The following is a 16528-nucleotide window of genomic DNA, read 5'->3' on the forward strand; positions in this document are numbered from 1 at the left end:
GAATATGGCTGGCTGTTAACGTCATTAGTTTTTTTTGGTTGTCAGATTAAAGTTGATCGGATTATCTCTTCAGAGATGGAGGAGCATAGGGCAAGACCGTTCACTGGGATAAGATGAATGTCATGATTACTCGATAATTTGAAAATGTTAATACCATCATTTCCGTATGTCATCATTTTTTTCTGTTCTTGGACTCATAATTTATTAGAGGTCACCTCTCTCTTTCTCTCTCTCTCTTACATTTACCACCAACCACTCCTGTTCTTACCATTATTTGCACTCACTCATTACCTAGCAAACTTTTCCTTCCATTTTCTCTTTCCTAAATACATTTTGAAGTCTTTTTTTTTCTTTGAGGCCATGCGCCACGTGTGCGTATAGCTCATTTCTTGATGATTCATTTATTTCAGCACTGACCTAAAAAAAATTGAATAATCTGATATGGACTCTTAATTATGTTGTACCTGTAAAGAACTTAGCTTCTCCGCGTCATGCAGTCTAGAGAAAAATAACAAAAGATGCAACAGATGTTTAGAAGCTTTCTTGACTTGAATATAGCTGAATAGAAATATGTTTACAAAACAAAAAAAAAACATTTTTTATTATTTCTCATCTAACGAATTTCAAATTTTAAATTGTAAAAAATGGAATAGTGAGGGTGAGAGTGTCATCTTATACAGGTTCGCTCTGAAACTGTTCCATGACAGAAATTATCCCCTAACGTTAGATCAATAATTTTCTTATTATACATCAAAAAGCAATTAAGAGCCGATTTTTCTTTTAAGGAAAGAATAGAAGTAGTGAGACTGAGGCAGATAGGGGCAGAAAAAATTTCCTTCATTAAACCCTTTTTTCTTTCTCCTTTTCTTTTTTGCTCCTCTTCTTCTTCTCCCCATCTATTCTTTTCGGTTAAATTGACTTCGATCAGCGATGATCATCTACCTCTCTCGAGCACCTTTAAGCTTCCGTTATCTGTCCTTATAGCCATTTCCTTCACAATGCCGAGGACCCAGATGACGCTACGCCAATGGAAATTGACAGAAAAACTCTAATCAGCTCCGAGTTGATCTCCATCTATTCTGCCCAAAAGAATTTCTGAGCTTAATCACAGTGAGTAGGTCCGCCCATGAAATCGACAGAGAGGGTTGAGAAGTATTCAAGGTATCTCCTAAAATGTTTTCTCGTCTTTTTTTAGTTCTCGCATAAAGGAAAGTTTAGGGATTACCGTAGAGCGCCTTCTCATTCCGTCCGTTTATAACCATACACTTGCCCCGCTGAAGGTGATTCCCTTCACTTAAATGAAATCGAGAGAACTGACGTTATAACTCGCTAGTCCTTAACGCTGTCAATTGTCGATTACTGGAAGCTCCTCTTACCGACGGAGATATCTTATAAGAAAAGGAATCTTCATAGAAGATCTGAAGATTTAACAAAGATCTTTTATACAGTCAAAGCACATGTATAGGCATAAAAGGAATATACGAGCACAGCAGTCTCTGGTAGTAAGCAGTCCAGAGAATCGGGCGAGGTTAGTCGTTGCCCTTAAAGGAAAGAATCCTCAGTTGCTGGCTGATATACTTCAGGTTATTTATAAAAATATGAAAATAAGATTAAAGAACAGACCGTCAGTGAAATACAGATATCAATAGGAAATTAAAGAGAGACCTGACCGTAAGACTAGCTAATAAGTTACGGATCTGTTTTCTACCATTGGTTCCATTCTTTTCTTGTGGTGATATAACAGATGAATTCTAGATGCCTAAAGGACTAAAGCTCAGAAGAACTTTAGTTCCTTGCAGTTTGACGCAGTTTATTTTATAAGTTGGAGGAACATTCGACTTATGACGAAAATTAACGGGGAAGTGATGGTGAAATCAAATTACTGAATGGGATAGAAATGATAATAGACTTTTTTTTTTTTTGTTGCGCTGACGTTAAATATACGCAGCCCGTATCAGTGGAGATTCTACCTTGATTGTGGTTGGTGATGAAAGCAAACTATAACCCCTGGTGGATGGTGACCAGCATAAACTTCCGCTAATCACTATTATCTTTAGTGATATCGGCTGCGGGTATTTACCGTCAGCTAAAAAAAAAGACAGATATTGGTAAGTTATAGTCAATGAATATATAGAGTGCAAAACGTGAATAAAAAGCTAAAAACAGAGACAGACAGACACGCAATAAAAAAATTTAATGATTCAAGATAAATACAAGCTTTTATTAAATAAGTAATTAAAAATCACATAAAAGGTTAACTAATATGTATTCGAGAAAAATATTAATTACTTGGACGCCCCCTACTCTGCCTGCCAATCACTCTTGCCTTTCTTGCGTCATTCCTCCCCATTACTTTTTGCGTTGACCGACAGCCTGTTTGTTTGTTTGTTCGTTTGTTTTTTGTCAGAAGACAGTTACATAATATTCTAAATCTTTGAAGGCGCGAGCCACGGAGTAAATGTCACTATTCACTCCGACGGAAAGTGCTAAAATACAGGACTCTTCCTCAGTCCCTTGTGAGTCACAGCATCACTAAGAGGATAGCGGTCACTAAAAGGAGTCTCAAGTTTATTCAGCAATAATAAAAAAATTATTAAACCTTTTCAATATGTAAAGTATGACCACAGGCGTTGAAGATTGATTCGTTTATTTCAATCTGATTTTTTCATTCATGCCCTTGGCTAGATATGTAATTTTTTTTATACGATTAGAAAAATCGAAGCTAACATGGAAAAACACTTAAGTAATATGGATATCATATTTTTTTTATCGAAGTTATATTTATAGATTTCTTACGGTATTCAGAAAGGTCATGGCATTAAGCTAAGTATGATTTTGAATTACAGATACGGTTTAAGTTATACTCGTGAATTAGATAAGCAAATAACAAGGTCGACATTTATGAAAAAATAGTATATATGTATTTATATACTGTATATAATATATATATATATATATATATATATATATATATATATATATATATATATATATATATATATATATATATATATGTTATATATATAATACATATATATACATGTATATGTTTGTACGTATATACATATAAATATATAAAAGTATATATATATATATATATATATATATATATATACATATATACATATAAATATATAAAAGTATATATATATATATATATATATATATATATATTATATAAATATATACATACATATATACATATAAATATAAAAAGTAGTATATATATATATATATATATATATATATATATATATATATTATATATATATATATATATATATATATATATATATATATATATATATATATATATATATAAATCAAAACGTTTCACCTAACAGGTGATGGCTCAGGAGGAAGGACAGCCTAGTGGTCATTGCTAGCATAAATATTTACAAAGGCTGCATAAATAAATGTATACAAGAGACAAATGTAATAATTTACAGAATAACAAATAAAAAAAGAGAGGAAGACAGAATGGGCACACATGTCAAGAGAAGGTCAAATAGTTATATATACGTACATATATATATATATATATATATATATATATATATATATATATATATATATATATATATATATATATATATATATACAAATATATATATATGAAATGACTACTATATCTAAAGATATTTTTTACTAGTGCTATTTCTGATCACCATAACGTCCGTCCTGTTGGTGATCTTCATTGACGATGGGCGACTTTTGTACATAATTACCTCGTCTCGTTTAACCCAGTTATTTTTCGTTACTGTTTTGCTCCGTTTCGTCTTATTTTTCTTGTTTTTCCTTTTCGTGAGCCATTATTGTTACTGGACTTTCTTATGTTTACTGCCGGGTAGTAATAGTGGTAATTTATTTTTTATGAATGATTATATTTTGTTGTTTCTATAGCATCCGTATTGTTTATTTTCATGTAGGCATGAACCGAAGTAAAGTATATTGTTATTATTACTACTACTACTTCTGCAGCAACTACTACTGCTGCTACTTATTACTATTATTATCATTATTACTGTTGCCCACTGAAAATCCGCAATAATTCCAAAGTCTTTTACTCTGCTCGAAACCTTGACCAAAATAGAAGATAGCGGAATTACTGTGGATGTTTAATGGGAACAATTTATCCACAACATTGTGACTTTACTTCAGCATTATGATAATGATGATGATGGTTAATGACCGATCTTTTCAGTAAGACTTTTTCATTCCCCTTACACAACTGATTAGGCGTGGATAACATTCCATTGCTCTAACTGAGCCCATCACTACCTTTACTTTCATGTCTCTTATATAATTATCATTATTACGGGTAGTAGTAGTGGTAATTTATTTTTTATGAATTATTATATTTTGTTGTTTCTATAGCATCCTTATTGTTTATTTTCATGTAGGCATGAACCGAAATAAGTTAAAGTTAAGTATATCCTAGTTTAACCAGACCACTGAGGCTGATTAACAGCTCTCCTAGGGCTGGCCCGAAGGATTAGACTTATTTTACGTGACTAAGAACCAATTGGTTACCTAGCAACGGGACCTACAGCTTATTGTGGAATCCGAACCACATTATACCAAGAAATGAATTTCTATCACCAGAAATAAATTCCTTCAATTCTTCATTGGCCGGCCGGAGACTCGAACGCGGACCCAGCAGAGTGCTCGCCGAGAACTATACCGACCCGTCCAACGACGAACTGAACCGAAATAAAGTATATTGTTGTTATTATTACTACTACTTCTATTATTATTATTATTATTATTATTATTATTAAAAGCTTGTTGGCACGCGCTATGCGCGCTGGAACCCCAGCGCTGCTGTCTCCCATACACTCCCGATCCCTTACCTACCCCGTCCCACCCGGGGCGGACAAACAGGCTTGGAGGAGGAGGGTGGATGTCTCCCCTATCCTCCCTTTGCCCTACCTACCCAGCCCCACCCTGGGCGGACAAACCGGTTTGCAAGGGGTGGGCGGCTGTGTTATGTCAACCACGAGAGGAAAAACAAGATCCACTCGGATTTTATTATTACAGATTATTGAATATCTCGGGAGAAGACCCACTCTCAAGTAAACTTCATCGGAGTTATTATTATTATTATTATTATTATTATTGTTATTATTATTATTATTATTATTATTATTATTATTATTATTATTATTATTATTATTAAAGAGACAGAGCAGAAAAAAGCAAGTAAACAAATCCACCTCTAAACGAATTCAGTAGGAAAACAGATCCACACCGACGGGCCTTATGTAAACAGCACCCAATTACACGGTCGGTCACTTCGACCGCTATCTGGGAACGTGCGGTTCCCGGAGACTCTGTCATTAGAGAACGCTATTATTTAGCTGTTCAGGTGGTTCCCTTTAACGGTGTCATGACACAACTAGCGAGGGAGAGATGGCACGTACCGGATGACACTGAAACAATGCTCTCATTTTAAATTTCACTCTCCGTTTAGACGTCACTTTGCATCATGCATATCAAAACGTGCTGGTCTAATTGGCGCAATTGTTTGTAATTCAAATGGAAATGAGTCATTGGACTGTATGATTTTTTTAGAACAAAATACCACTTCATCGAAAGGTAAATGTTTGCAAATAGGCATGAAATTCTGATTACATTTACCGAGAAATCGGAGATGAAAAATCCCTCATTTAGAATAATGAAGCTTTGGTTTACACACACATATATATAAATACTATTAATGTACATACACATATATTATGTATATATATAAACTATTAATATATATACACATACATTATACACACACACACACACACACACACATATATATATATATATATAAAGGAGTTTCCTTTGTCAAAGAGGAAATTTCAGGGTTACAAAACAAGTGAGAGGGCTTCAGTTGCATTTTGTATGAGGTCATGATACAAAATGCCCGTATTAGTAGGGAAATGAGCTTGGAGTGCAGACCTTCACTTTCCTTCATGTGTAAAAGTTTCAGCGAAGGATACCAATGTCTGTGTTTTAAATTTGTAACAATGCAATCATTATCATTATTTTTGCAACTATTGTTTATAATAAGTAAAAGGAGATTGAGAATGATATTATGTTTCCTTACAGGTGTGAAGAGAGAGAGAGAGAGAGAGAGAGAGAGAGAGAGAGAGAGAGAGAGAGAGAAAGAGAGAGAGAGAGAGAGAGAGAGAGAGAGAGAGAGAGAGAGAGAGAGAGAGAGAGAGAGAGAGAGAGAGAGAGAGAGAGAGATATCTACAATTATGTTTCACAGAAAGCTCGACATTAACAGCAAAATTTGCAAAGGCATTCACATGATTTGAAAAATTTCTTACGTAATGTCTTTTAAGATCCTTGACGCCATATTTGCATAGCTAGAAATATTCTGATTAGAAGAGTGAGATTTATTCGTGAAAAACTAAGTCAATAGAGCATTTGTGCATAGGTGTGTGTCCATCTATCTACAGGCTTTTAATAACTGATAGAATATTTTCAAACCTAAAAAATGGTTGGATGTGTTATGCAATAACCGACAATAATTCGTGAATCCAATTCTACATTGAAAGTCTAATGTTCGGTAGCTTTAATTTGATTTTAAATGCTCCCATATCCGTGTTTCTTTTCATTGGATTTTAAAAGATGCGCTGTCATCTTTGGAGTTGAAATCATCATGTAACATCATGCATAACTAACTTATCTCTTTCTGTCTCTCCATAACATCATTTATTACTTGTTATCTCATCCTGTAACATCATGTGTAACTTATTTATCTCTTTCTGTCTCTCCATAATATCATGTATTATTTGTTATCTCTCTCTCTCTCTCTCTCTCATTAGTACTTCACTCTCATCAACAACATTTATTCCTCTGAAGGCTGAACTCTTTTACATCCGATTAGCAATGTACTACTGTCTGGCACGTAGCGGTCCTGCGCAGTCATTAAGAACAGAACACCAAGATTGAGACGTGACCTGGATTACTGACATGACCCGACCTAATTAAACCGTAAACACATGAATACGTAAACACGTTCTCTCTCGCCTTCGCAGGTCCATACTCCATGTCTCAACACGAACTTAAGGAGTCCTCTAATTGCATTTAGTTTCAGGCAGCTCCAGATATACTTAAATTACCCCATGCCAAGTGCGTCCGGGACCCATTTAGTGGGTCCTGGGCGCCTCTCGCGAGTTGAATGAATTTGTGTGTCTCTCCCTTGATTGGGTAATCTGACCTCAGGGTTTAAGCTCCTGGTTTAACAAAACAGGAAATTTGGAGGGCGTTATGCGGACATGGAAATAAGTTCTGAAGTTGAAAGAGAAAGGATAGAGTAATGTAAAGGTTTAAATGTTCAAATTGAAGGCTATATGCACCATAATACTCATAGAAAGAATATGATATTCAACGGACAAACGAATTGCAGATAAGCAACTCGAGAATGTACATGCTCGAGATGTTGGCAAAATATCAAGATCATGGGGGCGGGGGTTTAAGGACAGATAGTTTAGAGAACAACACTTTAAAACTATTAAAATTTCAGATATCCTACTTAATCGAGAAAGTTTTCGTCTTCTTTTGCAATAAAATGTTCTAGGAAATTCAAATAAAGGACAGGAAGTATGTTGTGGTTTGAGGTAAATTATGTTTCAAGCTAAGGAGAGACGTGTATGTACCTCGTTTTGGGCAACAGGAAATACATCATCATCCGCGTCATCTTACTGAAGTTGAGCAGAAAACGAAAATAAAGAAAGGAAAGAAAGAAGTAAATTGGGTTGTAGGTACAATGACGAATTCATCACATCAAATGCACCACCACGGTATCAGCATACGTGTATATCTTGCGGAAACCTCAAACCGTAATTTCATTTTGTTTTCCCTAAGTCGCTCTTTTAATATAAGACCTTTTGTATCGATATAATATTTAACCTCCCAATAATTCAAATTTTAACACAATACAGTAACAAGTGAACATTAATAACCCAAGGCTAAGGAGGAGAGGCAATTTTCCGTTACGTAAAAATGATTAGCCATACCGTTTAAAATGTGCTTGGTTACCATCATCAAGCCTAGAGGGATACATGAAACAAATCTTGCTGCCCTTGCACTGATAGAGAGAGAGAGAGAGAGAGAGAGAGAGAGAGAGAGAGAGAGAGAGAGAGAGTTCATTTAACCCTGCTCTGGTTTCGCCAATAAAGCGTGCGACTGGACGTCACCTGCCCTTGAAGTAGTACCGTCCCATTATTAGCTTCTTATTCGCGATGAGAGATCATGGGAGTGTCTCATCTCGCTCAAGACACAACAGCAGAAATGCGATAAGTATAAAACAGATTTTGACTTGAAATGATTACGCGGTATGTGACAACATACAAAGTCATCCCTCCCGAAGCCCTTTGTATTCCTCTCAGATTCAAATGGGTGTGGTCTTTTGATGCAGTAATGGCGATGTAATGTCGTTAATGTAACAACAATTGCGTTCCATAAAAAGTTGATATGGTAATAAAAATAACTGAAGATACGCTTCAAGTGGAACATTATCAATGTTCTTATATTTGTTCATTTGCAAAGCCGTGAAGGTTACGTGTTCCAAATCAAAGATTACGAAGCCTTGAATTTTCTTGAAACGTATTAAAAACTATTTCGTATATTTTCTTTTCAAGTAATATCATTTTTTGTATAATGTTCAGCTATAACGATTTTCAAGTAAAATTACGTAATCGCACAAGGTGGGGGAGGGCGGATGGCTTAAGGGAGAGATTTGTATGTGTATTTGTGCATGCAGATTAAATAAATAAATATATATATATATATATATATATATATATATATATATATATATATAATATATATGTATATGTATATGTATATATATATATATATATATATATATATATATATATATATATATACTGTATATATACATATATATGTATATATGTATACATACATGATCCTCCAGCTATCAATTGCTCTCCGGCTATATGATAATCTCTTTTTATTACCGACATCTTTCCTAAGCCATTATTCAAACTCATGAATGGTATGGCCAAAGAAGATCGTGGTGTTTCATTCAGTCAAAGTTTTCGGTGCTATGTAAGGAAATTAAAAAAACTGTATTTATTTCATCCTTCTTTTCAGAAATACGTAACGAGTGAACCTAGAAGGGAAGTGCATTTTAAAACTACGAAATATAGTGATTTGCTAAAGCAAAGCTGTATTGTTACGAAAGTCAACAGCGAAATGGAACACAAGATTAACAAGCTATCAATCACCCTGACCACTGAGAGAGCCGTTACTTTTCTTTGTATGGAAATACTGCCACCTTATCTGGCTCTTTTTCTGGTATTACTCTAATCTTGAGGTCTCTGCAGATACGGAAAGTTTTCCAGACGAGAAAAGATGTAATGTGTTCATGAATGCACAATGAATTTAAATCTTTAATATGAGAGAATTGCTTAAAGCATAAAAGCCTGCGGTTAGTCAGAACCTGACAAAGAACTGATTAATAAGAAAAGTGCCTCTGAAATCATCATCGCTTAGAGGACGGCGTATAAGAGAGACGTATAGATAGATATTATTCGTAGGATACAATATACATCAAATGGCAATTATAAGGTAAAAAAAAAATTGTAAAAGGTGCTCTACACGTAAGCATAGATTCTGCCAGGACATGGACATTACAGACGCAATACCACTGCCATTATATGGTTTTAACAGCTGTTAATCCCAGAAAATGATAACGAATCTGACACGATATATTATTAATTTCCCACAGTTCAAGTCTAAATCAAACAAATGCTGCCAGCTCTCCCTAGGGGAGGGCTGTGATGATGCTCTTGCGTTTCATTGATATCGTTATTATTGGATAAAAGTTTATGCTCATATATAAAATACATTAGTTTATTTCATGTTAAAGTATTGGCTATTCATCATTAAACTTTAGTATCGCTGCGGTGAAGTGATTTGCTGTCATACGTATTATATCTATTATCATCATTCTTTCTGATTTTTTCGTCCATACTCTTTTCATTTCTTCGTGAAATTTGAAAGGACGGTATCCTAAGGTTTCCTGACTATGTAAACCAGATGGTTATGATACTGGCCTACTTTCAAGGTCATGAGGTCGCAAAAATGCCGAAGTAGTCAAAAACCGGATACGGATATCTCTAAACATACCGATTTTGGACAAGACTGTGACCCTATGACCCTTCTCCAGCCGTGTCACCTCATGGCCTTTGGCATCTGCTTACAATGGGGAATACAAAGCACGGGCTGAATGACCGATTTCCCATATTTTGTCAAAAATAAGAATAAAACAGAAATAAAAATAAAGTAGAAATAACACGGGAAGTGACGTTCATAGTGGCATTCAGCGACGTTCGCCCTTGCACTGAGCTGAAAAGAATGTATCAGAGACTCTTCTGAAATGGTTCTGGAAAAAGACTGGCGAAATTGCGCAACGTGACATGGGGCTCAGACGCACTAGGGACCATTTTTATACTGGATTTTCGTTAAGATTCAACCTTGTTGATGTACTAAGATGCAGCGGCCTTTAGGGGAAAGTGGAACAGTCTCTGGATCTTTTCGCTAATTAAGATTTGAAAAATAAACATAAACATAATTAATTATCATTATTATTATCAGTGAGTAATCACGCCTGAGAAAAGGCGAATGGACAAAGATCCTGCTCTTGGACTTATACCGCTGACCACTGAGACACCATGCCAGCTTACTGAGGCTGAGGGCATATGCTGTTACCCCAGTGTCCTATATGGAACAAAGTTGTAATCTATTAATTACAAGGCAAGTGTTTACAAACGTAATCATCTTAATTATCAGAAACTGTAAACCTCACATAGGTACCCACTGTAAACTGTTTTGTTTAACCCCCTTTTTTTTTTTTTTTTTTTACGCAAGTATGAACGGTACAATTCTGAGTAACATCTTGGCGATATGGACTGCATGATTGCTACGTAAACTTCTCCTGTCATTTCTCCGCTATCTACCACTTTACTGCTATTTCATTCCATTATCTGGCAAGAGTTTATTATAGTTTTAATGGCAAACTTCTCCGGTCATTTGTCATAAGAGTTCTCAGGGCACAACGTTAAGGAAGAACCACGTGGTATGCTGGATGTTGTTTCTCCTAAAATATCCTAGATTAGAAGTTAAATGATTTCTACAAACGCTGACATGTTTCACTACACATAACTCACTCTTACAGGGAAATATGACTGATTTCACTTCATGTATTGCTTAGTGTATGCAGATTTCACTTAATGCACTACGTAGTGTATGTAGATTTCATTTGATGTATTATATAGCGTATGTAGAGTTCACTTGATGTAATACGTAATGTATGCAGATCAGGGCTACATCGGAGATTATGAAAATTCGTAAAACAATTCAGCTTTTTAGATGATTCTCCAGAACAAGAATGAATACTATTAAATTACCTACACTCCTTAACATATACGTAATACTCATTAACACTCCGTAATGCTCTTGGTTCAACAGTATCAACACGAATATAATTATGTGATACTTAAAGCTTGACTTAAGCAATATAACCTACAAAAGTTAAATGCTGTTTGGTCGGACAGTAAAATCATGCAGGAATCTTATATTTTATATAACTTTAGACAGTATTGTTAAAGCGTAAGAGTCATAGAGAGCCAGTAGCATAGAGTGGTGATCTCCCTGCTGAGCGTGTGACCTCAGGCGGCCATATTGAAATACCAAGTCCGAAACAAAGTCCTTTACTATAGAGACGAAAACCTAAGGTATCACATTGGCTTTGTCCTCCTCTTGTGTAATTATTATAAGATGTCTAATTTTATTACAGGTAAAATAGTCATTACTATGCTATATATTTCGAAATATTATTGCCCTGAAGTCTGTCGTATTGAAAGAAAGACTTTTGCATTCTAGTCTGTATATATCTCAATTATTGTAAAGCCAAATATGATTTAATTTGAAAATTGCTTCCATTATTACGCAATCTGTAATCTATATTCATAAAAATAACTATGTTCTCTTTTAAGATAAAGAAAACAAGAGAAAAACCTGAAATGCTGATTTATAAGAAGTGAAGAATTTTGCATAACAGAGTCACCTGTTTTAATCCGTATATATCTGAGATAGCGTAAAGTCAAATGCAACTTCGTTAGAAAAACTGATTCCCTTATTGGACGATCAGTGATCTATAAGCATATAAATACTGTAACTATATATGCTCCTTCAACGAAAAAAAATAAAATGTTGATCAACAAATATCAAACAATCGGAAGTCTAAATACTACAGATAAATCATTCTGAATATTCCTTGTAATAAAAAAAAAGTAAAATATTATTCTATGTCGAACAGTCAGTAAAATACATGCATACGCATAAATAATTCTAAACATTCTCTATAAACATACACGCATACACACACATACTTACACACACACGCACACACACATACACGACTATTACCCTCAAGCATCACTGTTAGAGGTTGAAAACAAGACAAGTTGATATGAACAATAGCTTCCAGGCTTACCAACCGCAGAGCATTTTTAATGACAAGCAAGAAATAGCATCAATGTGGAGACGGCATCACATTCATTTAGCAAGCTGCATTTTGTTTAGCATGTTTAGCTACTTTGGTGCTCCGGGGAGCATTGATTAGTGAAAGTAAAGACAACGCGTTTAATAGAGATGAGTTTTTCCCGCCATGCCTAGCATCTCGTAAACAAACCGACGACAGCCAAAGGTTACCAAAGTTTTTTCGGTCTTGTCCAAAAGCTTTTGAACGATACTTATAGGGAAATGTTAAATAAGGATTATCATAGAGAAATAATTTTGACTTAGAATACAGCAGTTCATAAAAGAAGGACAAAACAAGATATTACCGGCCGAATCAATATGCATAGGTCTAGCGTTTGCTTGGTTAAGGTTCTTTGTCTTTTTACCACTCTTAAAGACATGATGATTCCAAAACTTTTACTACGGAGAAATAATTTTTATATGTTCAAAATTCAGTAATACTTAGAGTAAGGTTTAAATGATACAGCATTTTGTCAAGTGAGTGGTTTTAGGACATCGGTCTAGCCTTGGCTACAAACTTAATTTTCAATAAGCATAAGTCTAGCGTTTGCTTGGTCAAAAATTCCTTGCCTTGTCACCATTCTTCAAGGTATGATGAGTCCATAACTTTTACGATACAGAAATTATTTTTACATATTTAAAATTAAGTGATATTTAGAATAAGGTTTAAACGATACGGCATCTTTCAAATTGAGTAGCTTGAGGACATTGGTCTAGTCTACGCTACCAAACTTCATTTTCTTGCCATTAGCAATCTATGAGACACCGTTTGTTGAAAACATGGATCAAACCAGGATTAGTTACACTTTAATCTGAATCTGATGATAAAAGTTGGTTTCTACGGTTTGTTTACTTCGTCCTAGAATACTCTCACCGAGTGTGACGTTTTGGTCTTCGAGAAACTAAGTTTGATAAACCACATTTCGTTAAACAAGCCTAACGCTGCCCTTACATTTCTAAAGCTGAAAAACTGGTGGCATAGACATAATTGTCTAGGCCTATCCACTGCAAATATTCCTAATGACTAACAAAATACGACATGGTAACGCTAAAAAAGACGAGAGACTTGTTGAAACAACCTATAGTCATACAGTACTACTGAACATTTTTAAAAATAAGCAATAACTTTTTTACTTTATAATATGTGGCATACATATGATTAATGATGTTCTGATTTCAAAACTGAAATCGCCACTGTGCTTGTGAACTGCATGTATGATGAAAATATGTGACGTTTAAAGTACGAGCGTTTCTACTGCTAACAAGACATTTCTCTGACTAGCACTAAATCATGGGTAAATAAACTTCAGTATGCTTTGCTTACCTGTAAAATGTTATTCCATTTTCCCTTGAAGAATTCATGTGCCCATTTCTGCAATTATAGGCTTCACAACGAACCATTATGAAGATAACGAACTATAAAAAAAATCGCAAAAGACCCTAAGCTTCATTTCAGTTTCCACTGTTCCCGCGAGTGTGTGGAGCTCCCAGCAAGACTGCGGCTGCGCAAGCAACGCAGCCCTGGCGGCAGCGTACCGAACTACGTGGTACTGATTTACAAGTAAATTCCCCCTATGGAACAGTGAATCATTTTTAAAATTGGTCTCTGGTTATACATTTGCAACTGGATGAACTGCTGTTGGTCGTTACACCGGGAGTGATCCACGGATCATAAATTTATTATGATTCATAATAAATTGAGCCACGAGATGCACCGCTCAGATACGACTCTTTTTGTCCAACTGACTCTTCAAGGGAGAGGTAGAGGTGTGAACGGCAACATTCTTACTTACCAAGAACGAGGACCCAGGTTCGAAGCTTTGGTAAGGGCGGGTGTGCTCTGTTCAGATCCATTGTATTTGTATTGATCTAAAGCAATGAACAATGCACCTGGTAGTTAGGCGATTACAGTAGTCACAGTTAAGGTTTAAAGCAGGATGGGGTTCGAGATCTTACCCCGAAAGAGTTGGATGGCTAACGCCTGGTGCAAGCACCTCAAATGGGAAAAAAGGTATATGGATGAATACACACACACACGCACACACACACACACACACACACACACACACACACACATATATATATATATATATATATATATATATATATACATACAGTATATATATGTGTGTGTTACAGTTAAAAAGAATTCTTGTGTCGTGAAACTACTATGCTAGTTTATACAGATGAAATATTTACCACAAACCCTATAAACTATCCTTATAGCAAATACATATTACAAGTATACTGTGTAGGAATTCGTAGGCTGTTTCCTTTGAAGTTCAGCCGGATCATCGACGTTATTGCTTCGAATGCAATAAATATCAAGTGGATATAAATGAATAAATCGGAACGAATACCTCTTTCACAAAAGCAACCTTGTCAAGTCCTTTTTGAGCAAAGGTTTGCAGGGAGGATCAATAGGTGGAATGCGCGTATTTAGAGAAAGGTAATTCAACTATTTGTCTTTTATTAATGTCAAACGGGAAACGTATGAGCGCCAGAGGTCTTTCGCACTGCTTGACAATTGTGGGTGTTTACATGAAAGAGTAAATACCAGAGCTATTCACGGTAGCGATAGTCGTCTGCTTTTGAGAGCCGTTCGGGCCTGTAGGCATTACACGCGCGCGCGCACACACAAACACACGCACACAGAATGCTTTTGACTCTGTGTGTTTCGACAAGTTTTAGATTACAGAATATCATTTCGGATAGTTTACCTAACGGATCAAAGGAGTAAAGAAAAGAAGGTTCTTTGTAAATTTCTTTGATCTGGTAGGGTATTCCTCTTCAAAAGGCTTATTGTTTCAGGGATGAAATTCAATTAAGATCAATCTTTATTTTCTTCAGGATAAGCCAACTGGTCGGCAGGAGCAGATTTTGTATCAAATGTAAATCAAAGGTTTGGTAATTTTTTGTACTCTTAAGATGCCAGTATGCTTTGAGATGACGAACCTAACGCGCTTGGAAAGGGAGAAATTTTAAGAGCAGATTTGTGGTTCAAGGGGATGTATTTGTGTGTACGTTTATGTGTGTGTAAGAATGCTGGAAGGCGGAAATATGCCTGTTTTTACGTTTATGTGTGTGTGAAAGAATATTGGAACAGCTGATACTGTTCCAATATTCTTGAAGGTGTTGCAGTGTTTATGGGAACATAGAAACATTGTGGTTAAAATCTTCTTTGAAATATTCACTTGCAACAGATTGAGTTCGTTATAAGAGTTCATGAATCTGCGGAAATGGAAGAAATTTGATACTTTGCAATGAGGAATTGTGTAATTACTTCCCTCACATAAATTTTCAATATAAAGTGACCAACCCAAGTAGCATGAGTCTAGGGTTGGGTTTTAAAACAAGAGAAGCTGGAAGTCAGCAGAATATTACAGATGCAGTTTGAAAGAACTGTACGTTTAGGGAGGAAAGATGCAAAATGCATAGAAGAGCAACATTGAATTCATTGTAAATTGCTCCAGTTTGAGATACAAAGCCAGTATATGAAAGTTGATAAGTGAATTTGCTGCGTTTTTCAACGTAAATGGGAAAAATCAAAGTAATGGTAGTGGACGCAAATTACATACACGAACGATGATTAAAATGTAGGTGAAGCAAGGACCATGATCCACTGATAAGGATTCAAATAAACTTTAAGACTTAACCATTTATTTTAAGGAAATCTTTCTTTCCCTACGACATTAACACTAACCAAGATTCATATATCTAGACACAAAGGCGTGATTCCTTGAAACATAAAATTGTGAGATACTTGAATCTGGTACATATTAGTAGGCACGGTTTGTAAGTTTATTTCAGAACAGTACGCATAAGAAACTGGCAACATAAAAAATAAGATACTTCGATAAAACAACTCGACACCAGAGTGTAGCGACGATAGTTGTGTCACTATCAAATATCCTTTTCCTCCAAAGAATAAAAAATAAGAAGTAGCAAGATG

At 35.3% G+C, this 16528-nt stretch overlaps 1 protein-coding gene across 2 annotated transcripts in view; it reads right to left on the reverse strand.

Annotated features, from left to right (window-relative positions):
* The window catches only part of LOC136839582 (pro-resilin-like), a 57556-nt gene extending 43462 nt beyond the window's left edge, over positions 1-14094 (reverse strand). For both annotated transcript variants that reach the window (XM_067105841.1, XM_067105840.1), the window contains exon 1: positions 13901-14094. The gene's annotated coding sequence lies outside the window, so the exon portion shown is untranslated. The remainder of the gene's footprint in view (positions 1-13900) is intronic.
* Positions 14095-16528: the final 2434 nt, after the last annotated feature.

Source organism: Macrobrachium rosenbergii, chromosome 6 (genome assembly GCF_040412425.1).
Source record: "Macrobrachium rosenbergii isolate ZJJX-2024 chromosome 6, ASM4041242v1, whole genome shotgun sequence".
Lineage (NCBI taxonomy): Eukaryota > Metazoa > Arthropoda > Malacostraca > Decapoda > Palaemonidae > Macrobrachium > Macrobrachium rosenbergii.